The 14,040-nt window shown below is 39.2% G+C and overlaps 1 protein-coding gene and 1 long non-coding RNA gene across 8 annotated transcripts in view; both read right to left on the reverse strand.

Moving 5' to 3' along the window:
- The window catches only part of grik2 (glutamate receptor, ionotropic, kainate 2), a 578,538-nt gene that overhangs the window by 172,786 nt on the left and 391,712 nt on the right, over positions 1-14,040 (reverse strand). The window lies entirely within an intron of this gene.
- On the reverse strand, positions 505-5,896 carry LOC127536555 (uncharacterized). Its single transcript, XR_007945590.1, has 2 exons — positions 3,454-5,896; positions 505-2,164 (listed from the first exon to the last, which is right to left on the reverse strand). It is a non-coding gene; the product is annotated as an uncharacterized LOC127536555 (long non-coding RNA).

Consider the following 14,040-nt stretch of genomic DNA (forward strand, 5'->3'; position numbering starts at 1 on the left):
GTAGCATGACATTTTACGGATTCTTATGGGGCAGTTACGTTCGTGTCTTATATGGTAGTTTGACGTGTTTGAATGTGTAGTTTCTTCAACTGTGGGGGTAACTCTCATAAATGTAGCATGACATTTTGCGGACTCTTATGGGGTTCTAACGCTGGTGTCTTATACTGTAGTTTGACGTGTTTTAATGCGTAGTTTTCTTAACTGTGGGTGTAACTCTCATAAATGTAGCATGACATTGTGCGGACTCTTATGGGGTACTAACGCTGGTGTCTTACAGTGTAAGTCCTGGAGTCTTACACTGTAGTTTCCCGTGTTTTACCATGTACTTATCAAAACAGTGTCATTTTCCTGAACATATGCCTTTACTGTACAAACCTTGACGTGCCACTTCCTCTTAAGAATCACCATGGACCCCTACAGAGTGTGTAGACCAATGATAAACTGAAATACTGTAAGGTATTGATGAGTATGTGTTTCACATAATAATGACAAGACATGCAGATGTACAAAACATCTTTATTTATTTAATATCTTTATTTTTCAGAGACACCAATTCACCTTTTAAAGTTACCCATCCCTTAAGATCACCCTTGTCTTTCCTTACTGTCTAACTATCCAGTACTTCCACTGCAACAACCCAGTACTTTACCTGCAACTACTGGTCAACAACTGGGAACCGGGCCGTATTATGAAGTGAACACTTGTTGGCTTCACTTACTGTGCAACTATTGAGTACTTTGCCTGTAACTACCTTCCCTACCTATGCAGGTACCGAGTACTTACACTCTAAGTACCCATGACCTGTCTGTAAGTACAAAGGCTTCTGTAACATTGTTTCCATTATTAAATACATTTATTTTGAAAATAACCAATTCACAAACCAGAGCAAAATAATAAAAACAGTATGCATTGTTGATAACTCTTACTTATAAGAAAAAAATATTCTATTTATTTAAACTAACTATAGGAAAGTACTACATAAGCTAAACTACTATATAAATAATATTCAACTACTATATACAAAAGTACTGCTAAATTTCACAAAAACGTAATTGTGCCCAATTCCCCAAAACAAAAATGCCACACAAACTCCACTAAAAATTAGAACTATAAATAATATTTGTTCATTCACATAGATAATCTACTTTTTAGACCTTTTCTTTTTTGCTTTCTGCTTCTTCTTCTTCTTTTTCTTGGGCTTCTTCTTCTTCTTCCTTTCGTCCTCTGATGAGGAACTTATTGCCGACGATCTAGTTGAGACGTCTTTCGGTTTTGCTGTTGTCGGTAGAAAAAACAATACATTTTAATTAATGTCATTAATGTATTACAGCTTGATCAATGACCACATCACATGTTTAAGGCTTACAAGTATGTGTGCTTCCTAATGGAGATTTGGCATACTGAACTTTCAGTTTGCTCAGTCATAACTTAACAAGTAAAGAAAAGCTGTTGCCTACACAATAACCTCTTTTGTTTGTTGTTTTTCCTTTTTATGTCTGGCTATTGCAACTCCAAAAACACAGAAAACACAGGAGTGAGAGATTGTTACAAGTCTAAAACATGTTGTTGTAAATTCCCTGTTCATTTTGCTACGTAGACCTGTTCATTTTAGTAAGGCACCGAGGTTCATTTTAGAGAATGCATAGATACATCAGTGTAGGTTTTCGGTGATCCGGACAATTCCATCTATGCAGAAAATGCATTCATGAAGACAATGAGTTATCAACACACTGCAGAACGTGTAGTGGTTGATCTATGAAAATGCATATTGTATTCTATTGTTATGACTCTCTGTTAGTTAACCTTTATCATTGTGAGATTTTGCAGCGGTTCTTACAGCGTGTAGACTACCTTATATCCTTGATTAGATGGAGGACATGTTGCAAATTTGGCTCAAAGTTTGGAAAAACAGTAGGGAATGTTGAGCCTTCTAATGGCGGTTCAGAGAATACGGGTGCATCTGGGTGTTATACATGACTTGTGGGTGCGGCTACAACTGGAAGACACTGGTATGATAGGGGTGAACCTCTTGGCACAGGTCCGAACCTGAAGTCAACCATGGAGAGCTCAGACAAGCCATGCAGCATTGAGGATATCAGTGGTTGCGGTCTGAGCCTTTTCAGTCCTTTACCAAGAGACAATAATGGTGGTTCAGGGAGGGGCCCTGAAACAGATTGAGAAAAAAAAGAAGTATATTTGTTAAATTTACTGTCCTTCCACACATCTCTTGCAGCTTGTTTTTGTTTTCAATTCTGATGTTAAGAGTCATTCTGGGAAACTGCTCACTGTCAATGATGTTGGATACTGAGAGACAATATATTATATGTATTATAGCTACACTTGTGCTATGGTTGTTCATTCAGGCAAAAAGGGACAGTCTTGGCTAGCTACTGCCTGTATAGTGTTAACTGTTGCTAACATTGGCTAACGTTGTTTATTACAGAATACAACATACATTAAAATACTCATCCTTACTGAAAGAAGGTTGATAAACTGTGCAATCTAGTGTAACGTTTAGTAGGCTAAACATTACGCTAAACTTCACACGTTATAACCATAACGTTAGCATTGTTTATGTTACGGGTCTCAGGCGTGAGTCCACAGCAACAAATATGTGTGCAACCTGCATCAGGTGAATAAAGGAGGAACAATTAAGTCTCACTGCACCGCGTTTCTCCCCTGATTGCTTCTGTGTTTTATTAACACCTCAAAATCATCAACAAAGCTCATAAACACATTTCTGTTCTTCACATTTCAGTTCTTCATATTTGTCTGAGTTCTCAGTTCACTAAAGTCCATCACTACATTCCATTTTCTCACACTTTCCATAAAGTGCAATTTCACTCTAACATGTTACCAATTCTGACACAAACACTCTCTCAGTGACCTTTCTTCGTCCAGTAAACACTTGAAGTCATTGAAGTGCATTAATTTTTACAGTTTTCAGTATAATGTTGCTTATTTTCAGCATCATTCAAATAAGTACATACTGTCACTTCAAATTTGAGAAGCTAGACACTCTACTCTGTAATAATTAGAGGCTACTGAAATGTATTTACTTGAAAATGCTTATGTTAACATATTTCACAAAATGTTTTAACAGAACAACCCTTTTCACATCATGAACAATCAGTGCTCACTATAAACAGCATTAAATAAGTTGCACAAAATACATTTAAATCATGGTAATCTCATTAACAATGTAAATACTAAACATTCATAGTGTACGGGAGCTTTCAGAACACTTTACTACTGGTTTTCTACATATCAGACCACTTTCGCGGCCCTCGCAATGACATCAGCAGGAGAAAACTCCACCGAGACTAATTAACTTTCTGTCTTTATATGTAACTGTTTCGATGACATTTCACCACTGAACGCTTTACAAACAATCATCCTCATAAAGTGTGGCCTTACGAGGTAGACAGTTACAGATTTTTCACAGTTACCAACCTGTATCAGGTGAATAAAGCAGGAACAATGAAGTCTCACTGCACCGCGTTTCTCTCCAGATTGCTTCTGAAGAGAGCACGGGGTGTGTCTCCTCACACCGGTCCCAGGTGCAACCAGAACAAACAAAGGTTCCGCCTCACTGCTGCCTACACAGAAGTGCCATTCTTTCAGCTTTAGTAGTACAACGGCAATTAATTTAGACCCAATTATTATCAACATACATGTACATACTAAACAAAATAATGAACTTAGTAATTATGCTAAATTTTTATCACATAACTGTGGTCACACTATTTTATGAGCGCCACATTTACATCGTAGAAGATCTCAAGCTAGTTAGCTAATAACCTTCATAGCTGTAGATGAACTTCTCAAAAAATAAACTGTATCCTTTGTCCACTTTGGAACGGGAAGTAGGACAATGTCTCTCGGTTAATCTGTAAACACCTTTAAAAGTACTGTTACTAGGTTTAAGAGAGATTCCGTAAACAGAGTAAACTTGTGGGATACAGGCCCGCGGAAGTCAGAATGATTTCCACTTACCCTTGTGTCACGTTCATGCTCAAGATCCAGGAATTGGCTGTTTGGTTCCGGTGTGTACGTGAAAGTCCGCGAAGAAGAAGAAGAAGCAGCAGCAGCATATCAATGTCATTGTGTTAAAAACGTTTCACCTTAGCCGTTTTCATTTTTTGTGTCTCAGGTAAGTGTTGTTTTGTTTATGGCAAATATACTAAAGGTGCGTTCACAGGAGTCAGCGTTCTGAGTCGCTTGAACATATTTCCTCCAGTCGTAATTTTAAGTACGTGGGCAACACCATGCTAACGCTAGCCAATATAACGAGGCCACCACGTGCAAGTGGACATTGGACAAATAGAAGAAATATTGGCCTGTATGGCGCTTTGATAGACGCATCGGCAGGTTATCCTTTATTACACTAATGCATGGGCATAACAGACGCGGGGTACGCGTGGGACATGTCCCCCGCACTTTCCACATCTGTCCCTTCTGTCCCCCGCACTTTTTTCAGCCGTTACAACAGCTAAACCCGTTATTAGCATCCAGTAATGTGTTTTCCCGAGCCGTCTTTGAATGCACCATGAGCGCATGCTAACGCAGGTGTTCCACAGGAGACGTGCTGCTGTGCTGAGCAGTGCTGAACGTGCGTCTGGAGTAATGTTTAGCAAAGCAGCCAGAGCCAGCAAGAAGCAAAAAACTTTACACAGTTTTTTCCAAACAAACCGTGTAAGTTGTGTGACCTTGTTGGATGCAAACAATGTTAGACTTGTTAGCTAAATGATGACAAGGTAAAACATGGCAATATATCAATATGTTAAGCTTGTTAACAATAATTCAATTGTGGTTGCCTCTGTTACATTACTTGCTAATTAGTTTATTCTTGGAATAAACCCAGTCCTCTTTCATTTCTGGGCAGAAGATGTGCTCACAATTGCTCTCCATGTATTTAAGTCTTTTGGTCCCAAAAGAGGAGAGTCAGGGAGGAAAAAAAGAATAGGCTATCTATGGTCTAAAAGTGGTTAAATTTACAACTATTTTTACTGCGTCTCTTTCAAATTCTATCTCAGAATTTTGATTTTCAGATTTTTTAATGATTATTTCCATAACAAAGAGCAGAGTCAGGCAGGAGATGGACCAGAGGCGGCGGCCAGCAGTAATGTTGACCATGCAGGGTCTGCAGAGGTGAAAAAAAATATATATATAAGTGGCTGAGAAAAAAATATGTATCTATGGGTTAAAGTGATTTTGAGGTTAAATTCTACTGCAATTTTTACTCTTCCTAATGCTATTTCAGAATTTTTCTTACCACATTTTTTATGTTTATTGCCATAACAGAAAGAGCAGAGTCAGGGAGGAGATGGATCAGAGGCCAGCAGCAGGGACAAGGATGTTGGGTCTTTACAGGTAAGGAGAGATTATAACTTCCTGAGAATAAGATATCTATTGCAGGGAGAAACCAGGCAGTACTGATCATTTCATGTTCAGTGTTTGGCACCTTTGGCTACTCGTCCAGTAGATGTTCAAGGGACATTGTTGTCAACTCAACTAGAGTTTGGCCACTAAAACTTTAGATTTTATAGTTTAAAGTTTTATACTTTATAGTTTAAAGAACTAGCCTAGTTGGTCCCCTGGTATTGTACTGTGGCTGTTAGGGATTATGTGGTTCTTTAGCCACTAAGGACGGTGCAATTAAATGTAAGAGAATGATAAATCGCTCTGAAAAATTTGTCTTCCTCACTTCTGAGATGGTGGTTACGCCCATGCACCAATACTTTTATTCGCAGTTGTCGCAAAATCAAAATGTCGCAAAATGAGGTTTAAATTTAAGCTTGGTGAAGCACTGTAGGTACATTTCATTCAGTCACATTTGTTGTCATTTTCTTTCTTTTTCCCAGCTGGAACCAGCAGCCAGACCACTGAAAATACAGTAATGGACAAAGCTCCGACAGCCTTACACATACTTGTAAGCCTTAAACATGTGATGTGGTCATTGATCAAGCTGTAATACATTAATGACATTAATTAAAATGTATTGTTTTTTTTCTACCGACAACAGCAAAACCGAAAGACGTCTCAACTAGATCGTCGGCAATAAGTTCCTCATCAGAGGACGAAAGGAAGAAGAAGAAGAAGCCCAAGAAAAAGAAGAAGAAGAAGCAGAAAGCAAAAAAGAAAAGGTCTAAAAAGTAGATTATCTATGTGAATGAACAAATATTGTTTATAGTTCTAATTTTTAGTGGAGTTTGTGTGGCATTTTTGTTTTGGGGAATTGGGCACAATTACGTTTTTGTGAAATTTAGCAGTACTTTTGTATATAGTAGTTGAATATTATTTATATAGTAGTTTAGCTTATGTAGTACTTTCCAATAGTTAGTTTAAATAAATAGAATATTTTTTTCTTATAAGTAAGAGTTATCAACAATGCATAATGTTTTTATTATTTTGCTCTGGTTTGTGAATTGGCTATTTTCAAAATAAATGTATTTAATAATGGAAACAATGTTACAGAAGCCTTTGTACTTACAGACAGGTCATGGGTACTTAGAGTGTAAGTACTCGGTACCTGCATAGGTAGGGAAGGTAGTTACAGGCAAAGTACTCAATAGTTGCACAGTAAGTGAAGCCAACAAGTGTTCACTTTATAATACGGCCCGGTTCCCAGTTGTTGACCAGTAGTTGCAGGTAAAGTACTGGGTTGTTGCAGTGGAAGTACTGGATAGTTAGACAGTAAGGAAAGACAAGGGTGATCTTAAGGGATGGGTAACTTTAAAAGGTGAATTGGTGTCTCTGAAAAATAAAGATATTAAATAAATAAAGATGTTTTGTACATCTGCATGTCTTGTCATTATTATGTGAAACACATACTCATCAATACCTTACAGTATTTCAGTTTATCATTGGTCTACACACTCTGTAGGGGTCCATGGTGATTCTTAAGAGGAAGTGGCACGTCAAGGTTTGTACAGTAAAGGCATATGTTCAGGAAAATGACACTGTTTTGATAAGTACATGGTAAAACACGGGAAACTACAGTGTAAGACTCCAGGACTTACACTGTAAGACACCAGCGTTAGTACCCCATAAGAGTCCGCAAAATGTCATGCTACATTTATGAGAGTTACCCCCACAGTTGAGGAAATTACACATTAAGACACGTCAAACTACACTGTAAGACAACAGCACTTACACTGTCAGACACAAGTGTAAGTACTCCTTAGGTTGCGCGAAATGACATGTACATGTCCGACAGTTACCTTCAAAGTTGAGGAAACTACACTGTAAGAGACGGGAAACTACTCTGTAAAACACGGGCCGTGTTATAAAGTGCTACCCAGGGTTTTTATTTACAAAGAGGAATCAAACAGTGCCACTCAGGCCAAAAACTACATATTGGTGAGGGAGGGGGAAGGCTGGCTCCTGGAGGCAGCAGTCTGGGAAGGCACATGCTGGCACTCACAGCGGTCAAGGGAGCACAGCAGTGGTGGTCACTGCCTCCACCGACTTGCCTTCTTCCCACAGTGCATCGTGGTGCCATGCATGTGATGTAAAAGAAAACGTGATTCATCAGACGAGGCCACCTTCGTCCACGGTTCCATGGTCCAGTTCTGATGCTCATGTGCCCATTGTTGGTGCTTTCTGTGGTCCACAAGGGTCAGCATGGGCACCCTGACAGGTCTGTGGCTATGCAGCCCCATACGCAATATACTGTGATGCATTGTAGCCAGCTTAGCCAGTAGCTTCCCAGCCACTGTGTGTTTCCTGATTTTCAGTTACTAGTTAACTTTTGCCTTGTGCCAAGGTCTCCGGCAGTCTACTCTAGCTCGACTAGTGTTTTCTGATTTATTTACTTGCCACAGTGTTACCGTGTTCTGGGACCTCTTAGTAGAATTCCTTGTTTTGTAAACCGAGTCTGGTTAATGTTTCCACCACCATGCTAGGAGGCTGAGTTATTCCTGGTGATTCAATTTCCAATCTGCATGACCTGTCATGAAGTCTCTTCCTATTGTAGTCTTTTTTATTTTATTGTAATTTTTTTTTAAACTCCTAACCCACCTGCCATGTCTCTGTTATCCTGCAGTTGAGTCACCTGCCATGTCTCCGTTATCCTGCAGTTGAGTCTCTGGACCCTGGTACCCGTAACAGAAATGTAAGTTGAATTCATTGAGTATGAATCAATATGGCATAAGACATAACATCAAAACATCAGTGCAGTGTTGTAATCCACCATGTATCTGACTGTAGTCACAGAAAGCTCTTGTAGTTAAATATAGTTCAATGCAAATGTTTGGAAAGGTGTCCATCAGGACGCTTAACACCAAAGTATTTCACTCATAGATGAAACAAGACAGTCTTTTAAGGATACTGCATTGAAGATGATGCTTGTAACATTTGCCAAACCAGACAAAGGACTGTATGTGGCCTTTGTAAAGACATTGTTCAAATTTCAGAATAATCCACTCTTTAAGTCAGCTGTGGTTGAATAAGCATATGCCATCATGGATTCCCATTTAGACTACGAGACATTTTTGACTGTGCTGGTGTTCCTGTGCAGCTGCACACTGACTTTGCTTTCGTCAAAGTAGCTCAGTCCATTGTCAAGCATCTCTTGGCTGCCCTGTGGATGGTCACAGGAATACACAAGTAACCAAAAAACTATGTCAAAGATGTTGACACTGTAAGATGATCTGTCAAAGCCATTATTGGAAATGTTGTCGACTAGAAATCCCCTGGGTCTGTACGGTTGGTGTTGCAGGTAGCTGTACTATTCTCTTGCAGTGACTAATAGAACATGGGTTGCTTCTGCAGAAGTAAAAGCATCTCTGCTCTTTGCTCTGTCTAAGACGTTACACAGTATATTATCTGTAACTCTAGCCATAGGCCTAAAGGTACTCCATTTCCACAGCAACATTACACAAGTGATTTCCAAAGTAGATAAACCGTTGATAGGCCAAGATCTGAACAGTAATTACATCATGTTTTATAGTACATAATCCCTGACAGAAAATGATGAGAAGCTGGATGAAAGTGTGCATCAATCAAATGTAACAAACCAAATTATTGTCAGCCCTCCTTCCTTTTCCTCGCTGCTCACAGCCATCACACATCTCCCCATGACTCAATCCTGATATGGCAATTACAGCTGCGGAGAGTCTTTGCTAATAACTGCAATCCAATCACTTCACAGCATGCACGGAAGGAAAGAAGGCCCACAATAAATAATGACAACCCGCAATTTACTTGATATTGTTATTTTTATGCTTTCCTCCTCAATAATAGGATCATACTGGCTTTAATTTAGCTTACGTCTACAAATTTCCCCAAACCACAGAGCATGTGCCTACTGTTTGTCAAATTAAAGACATGCATAATGCCAAACATACAAGCACAGTATATATGCAAGTAAACAAAACTGGATTTGTGGTAGTTCATCTGAATGTTTTTGCTTATACCACATGTACAACTGTCATCATTGTACATTTGTACATGTATATCACAGACCAAAGCCATAAAGGCAGAGAGAGACTTTTTACTTGAAGCATATATATATTTCCTAGTTCTTATTTTTCTTATTATTGAATGTAGGCTATATGCTTATATTTTTAGCTGTGTTATAAATTTAATTTCATGCAGCCTAAAGTCTACAATTTATAGGCTTATTCTTCTGTTTACACTTTTTATTATTATCTCAGGAACACTATGAGACAAACATATTATGTTTGGTGTTATTCTAAGCCCATATGTTGTGAGATTTTAGATCCTTGGTAGTCAAAAATAGTCAGAAGAAATGAATTAAAAGTAAGTTCTAGAGCAGGGGTCGGCAACCCGCGGCTCCGGAGCCGCATGCGACTCTTTCAGCCCTCTGTTGTGGCTCCCTGTAACTTTGGAAAATACATTGTTCTGCCTTTCAGGTGCGTTTCAATGCATTTTAATATAGAGAATTTTATTGTGAAATTACCGCTCTTACTTTGACGTGTCACTCCACCGGATGTGCTGTGCCTGTGACATGAGAGCGCAAAGCTGATGCAGAGAGACAACACGGAGCTTCCGATTCCCACACGTTTCATGCCTTTTTTTTGTTTTACTCCTGGAGAAGAAACGCCTGTAGTTTCACATCGTTTTGTACTCAAGAATGGCAAGCCTGTATATTAAAGCTCCACTCCAAGAAAGACACGTCTTGTCTTTGAGTCAAAAGTACTCATGATAGGGTAATACACGTTACTTGCAAGAACACGGCTCGATGTCACATCCAGGCAGCAGGTCAGAGAGTCAGAGGAGTGTCGTCTTGGAAAAATAGGGCAGCGACTTACCGGAGAAAAGTTATTAGCTTAAGATAAATAGATAAATAGATTTTACAAGTTAAATCGACATTCGCAAAAGATTGAGTTCCAGCTAACATTACGTAACATATGAGGTCCAGGAGCAAAAATGACATTAACCAAGTAAGATAAATATTAGTGGAAGGACACAATTAAAAAATGAATCTATCTATTTAGAGGCTTTGTAATTAATTAATCACGACTGATTAACAAGGGCATAGAGGTAAAAAAAAAACAAAAAACGATAAATGCAGTGTTGTCTTCATTTTAAATGCCAAAAGGATTTTGCGGCTCCTGGTGTTTTCTTTTCTGTGGAAAACGGGTCGAAATGGCTCTTTGAGTGTTAAAGGTTGCCGACCCCTGTTCTAGAGGTATCTGGTCTCTGACCTCTCCTGGACAGTGAAGTTCAACACCACTCCTTGAGAGCAATACATATATGATTGGTTAGATGCTGACTTGAATTTGGTTCCAAAACTTTCTGCATACAAGAAAATCACTGGAATGCAATGAGGACTCGGGAGAAAAAAGGGGGTGTTTTCGAAGTGCATTAGGACTGAAAACAATTTCTTTAACCAAAGGCGTATAACTGGGTCCTCTTGTGATAGCTTAAAGAAACAAATAGCTTAACTTTAAACTCGGGGTTTGTTTTCCTGTTTCACTTAAAGTTGGATTTCTTAAGTTAACTGTAATAATACAATGGTGCAATGTTTTTTTTTGTTTGGTTTTTTTGTATAACTATGAGTGTCAGCTCTTTCTGTTTTTATTTCGGCACACTTTTGCAATGCAAACCTGACAACTTGTCTCCTTGTCTCAGCATTCCTGAACCAACTCATCCAGCAGATCATCACAGCTCCACATCCTGCAGCGGCCTCCCTTTCAGTACTACAAATGCTACGCATCACTTTCCTTCTGCAAATCAAGTGAATTTATAATTTTCCAAATCCAGAGTGATTCTAACTTCATCACCTTTCTACACAGTTCATTAGTTTATCTGCATTTATTCATCAACTTATTCACTGTCTGTTGTTGTTACGTCATTGTTGTTGTTTGTAGTATTAGTTAATAAATGTTTATGTATAATTTCCGTTGGTTCTATCATGTACAGTGGGTACGGAAAGTATTCAGACCCCTTGAAATTTTTCAGTCTCTGTGTCATTGCAGCCAAAATCAAAATCAAAAAAGTTCATTTTATTTCTCATTAATGTACACTCAGCACCCCATTTTGACAGAAAAAAACAGAAATGTAGAAGTTTTTGCAAATTTATTAAAAAAGAAAAACTGAAATATCACATGGTCATAAGTATTCAGACCCTGTGCTCAGTATTGAGTAGAAGCACCCTTTTCAGCTAGTACAGCCATGAGTCTTCTTGGGAATGACGCAACAAGTTTTTCACACCTGGATTTGGGGATCCTCTGCCATTCTTCCTTGCAGATCCTCTCCAGTTCTGTCAGGTTGGATGGTGAACGTTGGTGGACAGCCATTTTGAGGTCTCTCCAGAGATGCTCAATTGGGTTTAGGTCAGGGCTCTGGCTGGGCCAGTCAAGAACGGTCACAGAGTTGTTCTGAAGCCACTTCTTTGTTATTTTAGCTGTGTGCTTAGGGTCATTGTCCTGTTGAAAGGTGAACCTTCGGCCCAGTCTGAGGTCCTGAGCACTCTGGAAGAGGTTTTCCTCCAGGATATCTCTGTACTTGGCCGCATTCATCCTTCCTTCAATTGCAACCAGTCGTCCTGTCCCTGCAGCTGAAAAGCACCCCCACAACATGATTCTCCCACCACCATGTTTCACTGTAGGGATTGTATTGGGCAGGTGATGAGCAGTGCCTGGTTTTCTCCACACATACCACTTAGAATTAACACCAAAAAGTTCAATCTTGGTCTCATCAGACCAGAGAATCTTATTTCTCATAGTCTGGGAGTCCTTCATGTGTTTTTTGGCAAACTCTATGCGGGCTTTCATGTGTCTTGCACTGAGGAGAGGCTTCCGTCGGGCCACTCTGCCATAAAGCCCCGACTGGCTGCAGTGATAGTTGACTTTGTGGAACTTTCTTCCATCTCCCGACTGCATCTCTGGAGCTCAGCCACAGTCATCTTTGGGTTCTTCTTTACCTCTCTCACCAAGGCTCTTCTCCCACCATTGCTCAGTTTGGCTGGACGGCCAGGTCAAGGAAGAGTTGTGGTTGTCCCAAACTTCTTCCATTTGAGGATTATGGAGGCCACTGTGCTCTTAGGAACCTTGAGTGCTGCAGAAATTCTTTTGTAACCTTGGCCAGATCTGTGCCTTGCCACAATTCTGTCTCTGAGCTCCTTGGGCAGTTCCTTCGACCTCATGATTCTCATTTGCTCTGACATGCACTGTGAGCTGTAAGGTCTTATATAGACAGGTGTGTGCCTTTCCTAATCAAGTCCAATCAGTTTAATTAAACACAGCTGGACTCCAATAAAGAAGCAGAACCATCTCGAGGAGGATCAGAAGAAATGGACAGCATGTGAGTTAAATATGAATGTCGCTGCAAAGGGTCTGAATACTTATGACCAGGTGATATTTCAGTTTTTCTTTTTTAATACATTTGCAAAAATTTCTACATTTCTGTTTTTTTCTGTCAATATGGGGTGCTGAGTGTACATTAATGAGAAATAAAATGAACTTTTTTTGATTTTGGCAAATGGCTGCAATGACACAGAGAGTGAAAAATTTCAAGGGGTCTGAATACTTTCCGTACCCACTGTATGTCTTTGGTTAACTGGAGGTCAAGAATTCCACAAGTGTGATGGTTTGGAGCTGCTTTGCTTCCACAGGACCTGGATGACTTGTCATAATTGATGGAGCCATAAATTCTGCTCCCTATCAGAAAATAATCCTGGATAATATCTGCCCATTAGTTCATGATGTAAAGCTCAAGCACAAACAGCTTGTGCTGCATGACAATGACCCAGAGCACATAAGTAAGTCCTCTGAATAGCTCAAAAAGAACAAACGTAAGGTGGCCAAGTGTAATTCTACAAATTAGTTTAGAAATATCTACATGCAATAGTTTTTAGAGTAATGACTAAAGTAAATTATTTATTCTGATATTTTAAGTTCCATCATTAAGTCCAAACAAAAAATAGAACACTGAACATTCAAAAAAGACACAGTATATACTAGTTGTAAATGTCTACTTTTAACATTTAATTCATTCAGAAATATTGTAATGAGATGATTTCCATGGGAGCAAATAAAAACCAGAGGCAATCTTGAGTATTGGTATAAGGTCAGTCAAAGCATGATTGAAGGGGTCAAGTCAGTGCATCTCTGCCAGCTTGTGCTGTTGTTTGTTGCCACATTTCACTGCAAATTTGCACATGAAAATTTTAGTGTATGAATCACATTTTTTTGGTTACTTTAGTGGCTAACTCTTTTTACCAGGGCTGGAAACATGTGCTTAGTTGCTTGATTACTGAAATATTATTTTCTTGCTTTCCCATTCTGATTAGTAAAGATCCATCTTTAAAATGGAAAATGTAATTGGTAATGCTTATCAGCTGTTGCTAATTACCATTCAAATCATGAATAACTTGATTACATGCCAAGATAAACCTGGGCTATTGTTGCATTTGTCTCTCCCTGCAGTCTAGCCTGCTAAGGAGCGCTGCTGGAGTAAAAGAAGAACCCCGTAACTGCCATTCAGTGTTTCTGTATCTGAATGTGTCTTAAAGAGTGAGACATTTTCTGAGTGACTGTGTCATGTTACTTACAGGAATCACATTATTTC

This window comes from Acanthochromis polyacanthus, chromosome 12 (genome assembly GCF_021347895.1).
Source record: "Acanthochromis polyacanthus isolate Apoly-LR-REF ecotype Palm Island chromosome 12, KAUST_Apoly_ChrSc, whole genome shotgun sequence".
Lineage (NCBI taxonomy): Eukaryota > Metazoa > Chordata > Actinopteri > Pomacentridae > Acanthochromis > Acanthochromis polyacanthus.